The 13,734-nt window shown below is 40.2% G+C and overlaps 1 long non-coding RNA gene across 1 annotated transcript in view; it reads left to right on the top strand.

Annotated features, from left to right (window-relative positions):
* LOC135312823 (uncharacterized) overlaps nt 1-7,053 on the top strand; it is a 31,410-nt gene extending 24,357 nt beyond the window's left edge. Inside the window, exons 2-3 of the long non-coding RNA XR_010372440.1 lie at nt 3,257-3,449; nt 4,659-7,053. This is a non-coding gene — a long non-coding RNA (uncharacterized LOC135312823). The remainder of the gene's footprint in view (nt 1-3,256; nt 3,450-4,658) is intronic.
* Nucleotides 7,054-13,734: the final 6,681 nt, after the last annotated feature.

The raw sequence follows: 13,734 nt of genomic DNA on the forward strand, positions 1-13,734 counted from the left end.
AGCACAAGCAGTTCACAGTGGCTACTGAGAAAACTGGAGACACTTGCATAACCATTTCTGTAAAATTAGAAAGAAATCTGGCCTAACTCGGCAAAAGATGATGTGCCTTAAATTTTGAGAAACCTGGAATTCTTGGGTTTGGTGTGTGAGCATATGTGTTTGCGTGAGTTATGTAGTTTTCATTCACATTCTTTGCCTTGGACCACAAAAGTTTCTTGTCTACAGGAAAAATATGAGAGAAAAGAGAAAGAAATTAAAATGAAATGAAATTTGAATCTCACAGGTAAATAAAACTTTGCTGTTTTTCATTTTCTCTAGACCTGGATGTTATAGCAAATTGCTCTCCTTGTACTCTTTGTCGGTTATTATTAATTTTTATTATTAATCTATTATTAATGGACAAGTCTGACCATTGCTGCTATTTATGAATGAACAAAATCACATTCTGGATTCATAGAAATCATCTGTAGAAAGTAACAAAAGAATAATTTTCTATCAGACCGTTGAAAATTGTTTGCTAGGTACTCAACTGCTACAGCTACATGGACTCAGAAGTTGAATTTGAATGAGCACAAATACTTTCAAAGTGTTTTGTAAGAGCAGAAAAATAAGCGTATGTGCAAAGTGCAAGTTTGAGAAAGCCAATGCCACGGCACATGCAGATACATGCAGTATTCATAGTTCTGTTTTGTACACACATTTGCTTGTTGGTGCATGAGTATGCTTATTTTGTGAGTGCACTTTAGGCATGATTATCAGAAGACCATGTGTGCATATATATATAAAACTGCGTGCCTATTGGCACAAGTTATTAAGGTTGTCCAAGCCTATCTGATTCTGGTGTATAAGCTTCCCAAACTTTACCCATTTGGAATAAAATTTTACATGATATATGTCTGCCTGCCCCTTTTTTTTTTTTCTGCAAATTTCAAACATTATAATTCAACATTAGCTAAAAAAGGAAGAAAAACCCCCTAAGAATACACATACTGTTTCACCAATCAGACATCCTAGAAAGGTTTAATTTCTGTCACTGTGGCTTTTGGGTTTCAGAATAGTAAATTGGTTTGAAGGGAAATTTGAATTGAACTAAGAGGACTTAAAGAAATCAGGAAGGTGGGGGAAAGTGAAATCTGATGAGAAGCCAACACGTAGCCAGGACTATCTGGCCAAGGTGACTCTTAAGTAAAGAAGAGAGACTTATTGTAAGGCATGAGTGACCACAGGATGATGAGTCAAAGACAGGGAAAGGGAAAGATTGCTGCAGCAGTATTTTGAAGAGGACGAGGCAGCAAGTGTCAGTCTTGGGGTGATCAGAGGAAAAAACAGCCTTTTTGCCCTGCTGGCTCTTGAAATGGCACCAAGTATCTGGGAAAGTTACTGAAAAGGTCTTCTTTTCCTCTTATTCCCATCCACACCAGCACTAGCAATTTACTACTGCTATCATCTACTATGACAACTATCATGCCAGTCGTAGAGGTCTGCGCAATGGTTTCAGTATTTCCAGCACTGCTGATTCTGGGAGTCAGCAAATGCAAAAATGCCAAAAATATGCTGACAAAGTCTTAGTATTCTTCTTTATTTCCATTAGATACCACTCTCATGAGCAGTATAATAATTTTTCATTTGTTTAGTCTGCCTTTATTATCCTGAAAAGCTTAGGGAAAGTTAGGCATAGGTTTTATTTAACTTTTCCCTGGAGATTCTTCCCTGCACACAGCAACAGTGGCTGCCTGTCAAATAACTACAGTATGCTAGAACAGAGGGAACACTGCATTTTGCCTTTATTGTGAGGAAGTGTCAAAAGTATTAATAGCATAAATTTTGCTAGTTAGCTAAAATTCTCACACTGCAATCTTGTGCATCAGCATTTTTTTTTACCGCAGATGGTCATTTATGTAACACTGTTGGAAATTGTGGCTGTGTTCCACAGCAACAGGAAAATGGAATACATCTGCACTGTGTGGGGAAAAATACAAATGAACTAGAAGCTAGGAAACATTTAAATTAAAGGGAAACGGGACTGCGATAAGCCCTGAACTACATGAGCAGGAAAGAGTGTCAGCCTCACCCATGCCCTGAAAAAATGGTCACATTTATGGGCTACTCTATTGTACTGAGTGGAAGTTTATTTATGTGGGACCTTCCTTCCTTCAGGACTTCCTCTGAGAGGAAATGTCGTCACTGTTCAGTAGGGGTCAATTGTTATGCATTCAAAACTCAAACATAAAATACTATCCCTGAATGCATCAAAGTGGAAAGGAATAAATAAGATTTCTCCATTTACATATTTAGAAACATTTGCAACAGTTATTCTTGCTCACCAATACTTTCAGAGACCTGAGAAAAATCAAACAGGTCTTGAGTAGTTAGAATGAGATTGTTTTACAGGTACTCCAGACACTACCCAGTATTTGATGAATCCCACCACTTTTGTCAGCTCTGCTGCTGCTCTGTGGGAATATGTTTTAAATGGAAGAAGGCTAAAAAGTCCACAGATGTAAAACCAGAGTCATGCTCTTATGGGAATACTTGGCTAAGCCTGGTCTGTGTTTTGGACCAAAGTCCTCTGAATCTGAAGTGCTCTGGATGAGCACTTTTCTGAGGCCACATTTGCAGCTAAGATGTTCCCTGGGTTTTTTTTTTTTTTTTCTCACAGTAAAACAGGAATATTTTTTGAGATAAAAGAGCTAATATTAGTGTTGCTTTCCCTTCGCTATTGTCATTGTGCTGTCAGTCAAATGAAATAACTACAGATGAGACTTGTGGGTGGGGAATACACTGAGCTCTTGGAGTGACAGAATGACACAATGGCTGAGGTTGGAAGAAGCCTCTGCAGATCACCTCATCCAGCCCCTTGCTCAGGCAGGGTCAGCTAGAGCTGCTTGCCCAGGGCAGTGTCCAGTTGCATTTTGAGTGTCTCTACAGTGTGGAGACTCCACAGCTTCTCTGTGCAACCTGCTCCAGTGTTTGGTCACCCTCATAGTAAAAAAAGTATTTTTCTTATGTTTAAATGGAATTTTCTGTAGTTCAGTTTGTGTCCATTGCCCGTGTGCTTTTGTCAAGCTCGTGCTAACTGTGCTGTTCTGACACCAGCCACGCTGGAAAGGTGCTGGGCACCAGCTGGCCGAAGGCACAATTGAAAATTTTTGTTCCCCGCTCACAAGAGGCTGATAGTAAACTTTTCTCTCTTAGGTGAGTAGACTTTGTTTCCATGTATGTATTGGCTTACGCATTTGTATCCATTTTGCATTAGGTTGGGGAACACCTGAAATCAAAGGAATGTGGGGAACTGCCCAGGCTCCACTGCAGTCTGCAGGGCACATTTGTGTTCAGAAGAGGCACTGCAACCATGAGCAATGTTGAACTCTCTTGACAGCCTGTCTCTTGAAGTTTTAGGTTTCAACATCCATGAATTCTTCTTCCTTATTGCATGGTCTATACTAAAAGTAAGTCGTCTGTCCTGACTCAGATAAATTTTCCTGAGGGTGAGGTAAAACAATCAATGGGGCAAGAAGATGTTATTTAGACTTTCCAGTGGAGCACTTAAAAATTATCCTCCAAGGACAATATATAAAATAAAGCACAGCACAACATTACAAGCTGGTGTCAACCTGATTAAAACTCTGTTAGATAAAGCATGGTAGTCTACAAGCTAATTTTATGCCAGCTAGAGACCTGGTCCAACATGTCTAAGCCAATTCCTCCCTCCTTCCTCCCTTTCTCTCCCGCCCTCCCCCCCACACATGCGGGGATTACCCAGGTTTTCAGCCTCTCAGTGAAGGAATAAGTGGAGGGGCTTTCATTTTGCACGTACCCTTTCTGCCAAGCCGTGCAACCCTAGCAGCCCCGGCTCCCGGCCGTGTCCAGGCCACCAGCCCCTTGCATCACATCTGAAAGAACGTGGCCTGTGAGGCAGAAATTCCCACCAGGAGAATCGGGCCTCTGTGTTGCGCAACAAAGGCCACCGCATTGTCTCCCTGTAAAGCGGGTGTTAAAATGCGCATATGTTGCCAGGGCTATTGCATATGAGGGTCCATTTAGGAAGCAGTAGTTTTTCCTGACCGCTGACTGCTCTGAATCCCCTCATATTAGCACATTAGCACACATGCAGGCCTTCTTATCAGATTAGCTACAGTTGTCACAGATTAGTTCACCCTGTGAAGGAGCCGCAAAGGTACCTTTGACGATTTTTTTCATTCAAAAAAGCCAGAAAGCATTTTTCTTGCTTTTAACCATCAGAGTGCAATGCAAGTTAAAAGGAAAGTCCCTCTTTCTTTCTCTCTCTCTCTCATTTTGGTAACAGGCTAGCTGAAGGATGGATATTAGGGTGGACTAAACACACAGGCGTTAGTGGATACCTAATATTAATCTAGAAAATATTTATTTAACCACTTAAAAACATTTCTGTGTCTTCTTTCTTCACCAATGACAATACTCTTTTGTTGAGATACAACCTTTCTGAAGCTCAAAGTTGATTTTTAATGTTTGCTTCTCTTTTTTTTTTGCTTTTCTTTTTTATTACAGGTAAAATTAGCTGTAGTATATTTGCAGTATGGTTCAATGATCGCTATTATACAGATTGGGGGTGGGGGAGAGGAAAAGACTTGCTAGTAGCCTGTTACATTATTTATTTAACCCATCTTGTTCCTTAAAAGGTTGTGATAGCTGGTAAAATAAACAGTGACTCAAAATACCTTCGGCATGACTTGCAGTCTACACAGGCATCAAGACTGAGCCTAGAGAAGACATAACACCTTGGAAGTGTAGTGACAGCAGAAATTTCAACAGTCGTCTCTGAATGAGCTTGGTGGTAAGGGAGGCCTAAAAAGTTACAAAAACATATAGCTGAAACTGTCGGTTAGCATTCACACCTTTGGCACAAAAAAAATCATGGAAGGAAACTGTGGTGAGGAAGGAACACAGCAATTCCTTACACCTCGGTGCTTTCTACGAGAGGTGTTCCACATCCTTGCTGCCAAGTGTAACATTACTGTGCTCAGTTTGAGCTTGTCCATGAGCCAGAGAAGAATCAGAGGGCAGTGTTGGTGCCCTTAATGACCTCTACAGATCAGCTGTGCTGCCTGCGTATGGGAGACAGAGGGGACAGCCCTCAGTTCCAGGACTGGTGTTCCCTTTGTCATACAGGTGAGCTTTCAGAGTAGACCTGCAGTCTCTGCTCATTGGTCTGGTGCAGAATATTTTTCTCTAGGAAGTGAAGAAGAAATCAAAAACTCAGCTGTGACTTTTTTTCTGACTGCAGGTAACCAAACTGTGTTACCATTACTAGGGCTTTAATTGGTAAATCTTCATTCAACTTCTCCCACAAATACTGGAGCACAATCTTAGCAATATCCTTTATGAGTCTGTTTCTCTGCACAGGCTTAAACCTGCCTGGTTCAATGTGCTCAGTTTGTAAACAGTAGAAAGTACAATAGATCATTTGTAAGGGCACTAGCACATTAACAGAGGCTGGAGTTTCTGTGCTTCTGAGCAAACAGCCTGCCTGTGTGTTCTCAAGTGCATGCAATCATACTCTTGTCAGAGTAGAACTTCAGGCTCAGAGCATGAACTTTTTGGTCCTGGAGTTGTATCTGACAGTGAAACCCTAAAATACTCCCAACCTAGTTCTGACTCACTTGGTAGATCCTGTTGAAATGCAACAATACTTCTACTACAGTCATTCTTTATTTTATTTTATTTTATTGTTTTCAAAGCATAGTGCCACATCTGTAAGAGACGGCTGTCAAGGATGTGGCAAAACCATCCCTTGGATCCCTATGTCAAGAAAACATACATCACTGCTGGTGCTTCCCAGCTCTAAGTTCTAAACAACTTCAATTTATAATCAGATAGTGAGGCAACAACAGTAATAACAAAGCAGGGTGTATGGGGGAGAAATCAAGCAGTTGCACCCTGCTTTTGCTTTAAGTGTTTGCATCTTATCAGTTGAGGAAAACGGCCTCCATGCTGTAAAGTTACAAGAGTTCATTGTGACATCTGTTTCTTCTTTTGTCAGATAGGATGATAAAACTTACATTATTAATTTCCTGTGTTGTTTTCTGTTAAAAAGCGTCAGTGTTTATATTTTTATATTTCCACATGGACCTAGTTCTGTATGGTCATTTAAAAATTCTATTTCATTGTTTATATACATATATAGAGAAATATATATACACACATATAACAGATTTGTTCCAGTTTTGAATTTCTCTTTTGAATGGGTGTGATATGAAAAGTAGCAGTGAAAGTAGAATTGTAGTTCTCAAATTGATTATTTCTCTATCGATCTAGAAATTACTTTCTCTGTTTCTGTGAAAAATATTTTTTCAGTCCTCCACTGACACCTTTCAAATGCACTCACTGTATTTCTATGTAGTTTACGTGCCAACTTCAGTCATTGATCTGATTTTAGCAAAGCTGTTTTGTTAATGATCCTTCTGTCTTTATCCCAAAGCAAGTAAATAGGTGCAGAGCTAAAGGCTTAAATTCACAGTAATTACATCTCTTTGACTTCTTTAAATAAACACACAGGAGTCGAGGTCAGAATATGAATCTTCTGTTTTTGTTAATTAGTGTTACTACATTGTTCCAAGTGTTACCTGTCTTGCTAGTGTGAGTAAAGAGTCCCTGTTCGAGACACCCCATGGAATGTGAAAATGCTGATTTTCACATAGTCCTCTTAATGAAGTTAAGCGACTGCTGTTTGCAGCAATGCATTTTGGTGCTGAGGATGTAAATTAGAGTCTTTTCCAGAATGCCAATTCAAATCCAAACAGTAATCTTCAATGCCCCCAAAGCAAAATTTAACCTCAGTCTACTAAACGTTTGATTTTTATCTAAATGATAAAACAGTCTGTCTTGCTTGCCTTGGGCAAAAGAGACTAGGATTGAAACCTGTGGCATTTTATGCTTTGATTCATGTAACTGAGTCCCTTGGCAGCTAACCCTGCATCTCATTTCTCTTATGACATTATGGCTTTCTCCCCTTCCACAAGCCCAGGCAGTGTGGCAGCCTGATCTGTCAGCTGCCGATGCAGTCATGACATATAACATGTGGGGTCAGAAAATGGTGGGGAGGCAATGTCACTGGGGAGGGGTATGGAGATGGAGAGCTGCTGCCTGCCGTGATCCATGCCTGAAGAAAGAACAAGGCCGGACAGCACGCTCCCTGGCAGGAGCCGAGCACCACTGCCTCCTCCCCTGGCCCTGTCACCTACCTCCTTGCTTTTGTCACCTCAAGTGGTCTGGCACATTGGAACAGCAGAAACTTGACACATCTGCATGAGACACGACTTTGACCCATTTTTGTTTCCTTGATGCAGCTCACAGAAGAAACTTCTTGGCTTTGGTCATTTTATGACCTAGTCAAAAGCAACACAATTTTATTTTAAATATCCATGAACTTTTAAAAACTTATTTCTATCAAAATATCAACAACACGTTAATTAATATTTTCAGTTGCCCTTGCTTGTTTCAACAAGGATCTCATGATTTTATCACACTGGATTAAACTCAGGCTTCATCCAACGTGAATAGTAAATCAATTATTTTAAATACAGGAGAGCTGCTTCACTTAAAACAAGTTTTCCCCATTCTGATGAACTCCCGCAAGCTCCATGGCTGCTGACCTGGTCTGGGGAGACTTGTTCTCATTGATAATGTTGCTTATTGTGAGAATACTTGCTGCTCAAATCCTGACGCTCGGTGTGCAGATTTGCATTCCAGTACTCAGAGTGCTCTGTAAGGGTGCGCAGGCCTGGTATGCTGGCTCTCGAAGCACAATGGGAATTATGGATATGTGTCTCTGGGCCAACAATTATTTCCATGTGCTTGCTAAATGAGTGCGGGGCGGGAAGACTCCTCTTGTTTAGTCTCTATCACTGTCTTTGGTGCTGTATTGCATTTTAATATAAACCTCCCCCACCACCACTACCTCAGCCCAGCCCTATTAGATATTTGCCTGGCTTTCCTTAAAACACTAGTGCGTGAATAGCTGTAAGTTCACAGGGCTGGAGGGCATCTTCGCTGAAGCTGGAATCTTTGGTATATAACTTGCTGCACTTCTGGAGGTGTTGAAAGTAACTAAGCACTTGGTGAATGAGTACCTGAACAATAGAGTTAGTCAAACTACTCCCACTATTCTTTTTTGCCAGTAAAAGTAAATAAATAGAAAATGTTTTTTTCAACCACTATATATTGTTGGCAGCTCAGACTCCCTATCATATGTGTGTAGGTTCACAGGACTAAAGACTATCATACTAGTGGATAGTGTCCTGTCTAGCTATCAAAAGCAACAGTTCTGTGGGCAGACTTAGGCTTTTTCTTCTGTCAGAATAGGCTGGGCTACAAAAATAACAGTATCAGAGCAACAGCTGGCTTAGTCACATAGCACTCTGCTATATAGTCTGGACTTCTTGTTTTCATTTCACTTTCCTTTGTTTTAGAGACAAAAAAGGAAGCCCTTGGGGGAGAAGACTTCCAAGTTTATTGCTTGACCAAAGTTAGCTGACTCTGACATCAGCAGAGTTTATTAATTGGAGCTTTAACATTTCTGTCTCTGAATGTAACATTGACACTGGCACCTCTGTTCAGCCACCGAATAGTACCAAACAGGCCCTGGTCCAGGGCAGCAGGCTTTCTCATGTTGCTTTTTCAATTACACAGAATCACAGAATCACAGGTTGGAAGGGACCTCAGGGATCATCTAGTCCAACCTTTCTAGGAAGAGCAGAGTCTAGACAAGATGGCCCAGCACCCTGTCCAGACAACTCTTGAAGGTGTCCAATGTGGCCGAGTCAACCACTTCCTTGGGGAGATTATTCCAGTGGTTGACTGTCCTCACTGTGAAAAATTTCCCTCTCGTGTCCAATCGGAATCGCCCCAAGAGCAACTTGTGTCCATTCCTCCTTGTCCTCTGCATGTGACTCCGTGTAAAAAGGTACATGGTGATGAGATCCCCTCTAAGCCTTTGTTGGTAGACTCTAAGCAATTGTTGTAGTGTCATCTGCCATGGACTATCCCTAGGGTTACAGATAAATCATTCTGTACAGTCATAAACATCCTAGACCCTGCCCTTAGACTGCCTAGGTATCACCCTGTGCTGTGTGGCTTCTGTTTTAGGAATGGTATGAGATCACCAGACTCTTCTTCACATGGAAGCAACAAGCATTTGCCAGGGCCAGCTCTACTATAATTTGGAGTCTGTGGCCTGTATCAGGGACTGATGGAGTTACTGTAGGGCTGGGAAAGGGGGAGAGCTGGACTGTGCAACAGCAGCTCCTCTGTCAAGTGACAAGTCCTTCTCCTTATCACACTCCTGCCACACTGGACTGTGCTAGTTGAGGGCAGTCCAGTTACTGAGCCAGCTGTACCAGCCATCTAATTTCAGGGCACTGCTCTTATGGAAACGAAACAGTGATTTCCTGATCAGTCTTATCAATATGTGAAGTGAGAAAAAGCTGTAGTGAAGAAAATACTCTGTGCACATACAAAGAAACCTAAATATTATTGCCATAAAGGACACTTTCTAGTTAATAATACTGGCCCCAAATTAGACTATTGTTCTTGCTAAAAGGGCCAACTCTATTGCTTCAGCCCTTTGATGGAAGATCACATAAAAAGATCACATAAAAGAAGAATGAAGATAACACTAGAATTTTTATCCCAGGTGCCTGTAATACTGTATATTGGTGACAGATGACTAAATATTTTTGAGTCATCATGGCATTTTGCAGCTCAGCAGAGTGCTATACACAGTCTTCTTTTGCTTTTTATGCTGAGCTATATGAACAGCAGTCTGAGTTCCTGAAGCAGCAAGTTAAATATTTTGTCTATAAGGTCACTTTTGTTATCACATATGGTGTTGCAAGGAAATTTCCAACTTAGTTTCAAAATAGCTTTGGCAGAACATAAGATTCAAGCCAAGAAATCCTCCTACTCCTTTTCCCATCTTCTGTCAACACCCGATCAAGGGTTGGCAACCTAAACCCGGCTCATACATAGCTGGCTAGCTCATTTTTTCATTTCTCCAGGGACAAAAGCAGACTTCATTGCTAAGATAATGGCCCTCCCTTCCTGCAGTGACTGAGGTCTAGAAACCCTCTTCTTAGGTACATTGCATAATATAGATTTTTGCTTTCTGTACTTGGGTTGGGCATACAGCATATATTTCAGTTAAAACAAACGCTGCTCCCAACATGTCTGGCTTGTTCTTTTGACACAGTTTCTTGAACAGGATTTTACTTGCCAGTTAGCTGTCAAAAGGTTGGAGAAAAGATAAATCTTTATTTGGATAAGCTGTACTGTGTTAGATGCTTATATTCGAGCTCACCTTTTTTAATAACCACCTTATGTTTTTCTTATACTGTATCTAATGTGTTTTGCTATAAATTTGTCCTTTAGATTTTTTGTGTCTCTGAGTCTGTCAAAAATAGAAACAGGAATATAAATTGTGTTCTCTGTCCTGTTTCCTGCCTTTGAAGAATCTCTAAACACTGAAGGATCAGTAATATTCAGGAACAGGTAAATTTAAGACAGGTACTGATCATTGCCCATATGGATCTGGTCACCAACAAAGTGCAAGTAAGTCTTCAGGCAAGGTCACAGATCAGGCTTCTCTTCCTCACTCAGCAGGCAGCTGAATTTTAATACAAGTACTGGATCCATGAGCCTTGAAGTTTCCCTGCATCTGGTCAGGCTCAAACAGTGTTTCAAAGACTTCCTGAAGATCCACCTTTTTTCCTTCCTGAACTTCGGTCATGCTACTGTTTAAGGTCTTATTATCTTGGGAGACAGTTGTCCATTGATTTTCAGGTTTTCTCTTCTCTGATACTCACCAGCTGATTAATTTTACTCTGACACCTTCAACAGTGCAACAGTTTAATCATATATACGGGATTCAAACCATTTCCTAGAGTATCTACTTCTCATTCACAACTGCCTCATCACTCGACTAGAGGCTTATAGAGACAAAGCCTAGTTTTCAGAGAAACTGAGTATCAAAGTGATCAAGAGGAGCCCTGAATTTTCTAATTTGACATTTTACTGATATTGCAGGATAAAGATCACTTGCCCTTGCTCAGTTCTGTAAAGAAACCAACTCTATATATAAACTGAAGTGCAGAAGCTGGACGTTGAATAAAACTGAACTGAAACTGGTTGGGATAGTTGAGGAAGTTTAGGAAGAGAAAGGAAGAAGGTGTTGGTGAAGATAAGAGGTAGTCACAGAGCTAATTTATGAAGTGTCTTCTTTTTAAAAACAAAAACCAAACCAAACCAACCAAACAAACAAAAAAGAAAAAAAAAAAGGATTGTAGTGGAGAGGGTTGCTATAGTGAGAGTAATCTTACAGCCTAATGTGTGACTGCTCTCAAAAGACTGGATGTTCCAGTTCAGTGAAGCAAGATGGCCCCCTGCAGTATTGTTAGCCCCCTCACAAAGAAATTTTGCTTCTGATCTAGGAACATCACTGTACAATACAGTAACAGATCTGCTGTGATTTACCATTAGTTTCATTCAAAACACAAGGCAAACATTTTTTATGTTAAAACATCAGTCAAAAATAAAAGTCCTCTGTTACCAGCTTTGCTCCCTATGCTTCCAAATGCCTCCTGTGCGGTTCCGATGTGAGACTGAAACAAAATTGGCTTTAGAGTAATGCCTCTGAACCCCCAGGAAACAAAAATGCTCTCTCAAACTCCTGTGGTAAAGACTGCAATAGAATAAAGGTAAAGACTAAAAATAAAGTCTTGCTGGAGTTGAGAAGGTGGGAGAGAAGTAAAACTTCTTCACGGATGAGAAGGTAAACCTCAGAAAAAAAGCTCTCTGCTCTACATGCATTCGGAATAGGAACTTTGATGTGTATTATGTGAATTAAAAGCTTTTTATTTCTCCCATCCTATTACATTTCCCTGACAGTAGTGAGAATGGGATAGCACACTTTTCAGAAAAGAAGGCTGTTTTTCTAATATATTGGTATTTTGGCAATAATTTGGGCTTTCAGTTATAAAATTCTTTTCACTGACACAATGACTCGCTATAAATTATGTGCTTTGTTAGAGCACGAACATGTCATGCTTTAGAACCTGTACATATTGTGGAGTTGTACATGTATAATCAATATACATTTCTAACCCATGCCTGATAATATGCAGCAAAATGCAGCATTTACTGTTTATTTAGTAGTTATGCAGGGATAGGCAGTTAGCTTCCATCTGAAGTACATGAGACTTCTCTGACTGGTATCTGCAACTTAAAGCATCCACCCAGGTCACACATTGCAAAAGCAAGGAAAAGGAGAGGAGGTCCAGCTAAAAAAAGGGACTCAAGTGTTTTCTTAGCAATTAAATACAATGGTTCATAATGTTCATGAAGTCGAATGAATTCCTTTCCTAGTCCTGTTTCCTCTCCTCCCTCCCCCTGCTTTGTATACCTCTATGATTTCTATCACTGTTATTTGCAAGGCAGCAAGACTACACCCAGTGCTTGAGAGAGAGATGTGCCAGACAACCAGAAGTAAAAGCATTAAAAAGGTTGTCTCATAATATTTCTAAATCACACTTCAGTTTATTCCCATCAGTTTTCCAACCTAACTCAGAAAATCAAAAATGGGCCTGGGAAGTTTGAATGAGTGTAAACTTTAATAAAAATTAATTTCCTCTGTACCTCCCAATGCTGAACTTAACACATCACTCACAGAAACCCACCCAAGACTTCTAAAGACTCAGTGTTGTGAGGCCTGTGTGGCCTTCTACAGACTGCTTTGGTGTGGGAGCTTGGATTGTTTTTGACCCTGTGACACTGAATGGCCAAGAGCTTCCATGCAAGCACAATGGTGCTGTTAGTGCCCATTACTAAAAGCCTTCTTGTTTCTTTCAACTGCTCACAGGCCTCCTAAACAATGAAAGAAATCCATACATCATTAATAAGGAGATTTAATTTAAATTCTGCTCTAAGAGAATTCTCAGATATCGTCCTCATTTTTTTTTTTAAGTGAAAATTGCTGAAGTCTGATGTAAGGCAGAATCTTAATGCAGAGAAGTGCTGGGCCTTATTTAGGAATGCCTGGAAACTAGTGGGAATTGTAATCATGGAGCAAACTGGAAAGCAGTACTGTCACACCAGTGAGCAGCTCCCGTGGAATGAAAGCTCACTGAGCATGGGGATATGTTAGCTAGTGAAAAAAAGTCCATGAGCCTTCCCATAAAGTGATCTCTTTTGACTTGAGGGATTTTATGACTTTTACATTTCTAATGATGGTAACTTAATTTTTATTGGGTCTACATGTATTCAGAATTTCTAACAGCCATTTGTCACTCAAAATGGACTAATTTTCACTAGAAAAGAGAACTGCTAAATTCCAACAGAAAGTTGACGTGAAAGAAAATGGAACAGGATAACCCGTATTCACATTTGTAGTGAAAGGTCGTTAATATGCACATCAATAGTTTTACTTCTAATTGTGAACGCCTGACAGAGTTAAAAATCAGCCAGTACAAAAGAATCAGGGTTACTTGTCACATGAAAATTATGTGAGTTAACTTTGCCTTAGCTCTATCTCTACTGTCTACAGTGGGATTAATTACATGAGGAATAGATGCTGATTAGGGATTTCAAAAGGTTTTATTCTGTTGTCACTTTGAATTTGAAACTAATTTTGATATTCTTTTAGGAAAATAAATAACAGCAGAAGATTTCAGAAAAACCTCTAAGTTGGACAACCTTGTGTGAGGG

The sequence above is a fragment of the Phalacrocorax carbo genome, chromosome 3 (genome assembly GCF_963921805.1).
Source record: "Phalacrocorax carbo chromosome 3, bPhaCar2.1, whole genome shotgun sequence".
Classification (NCBI taxonomy): Eukaryota; Metazoa; Chordata; class Aves; order Suliformes; family Phalacrocoracidae; genus Phalacrocorax; species Phalacrocorax carbo.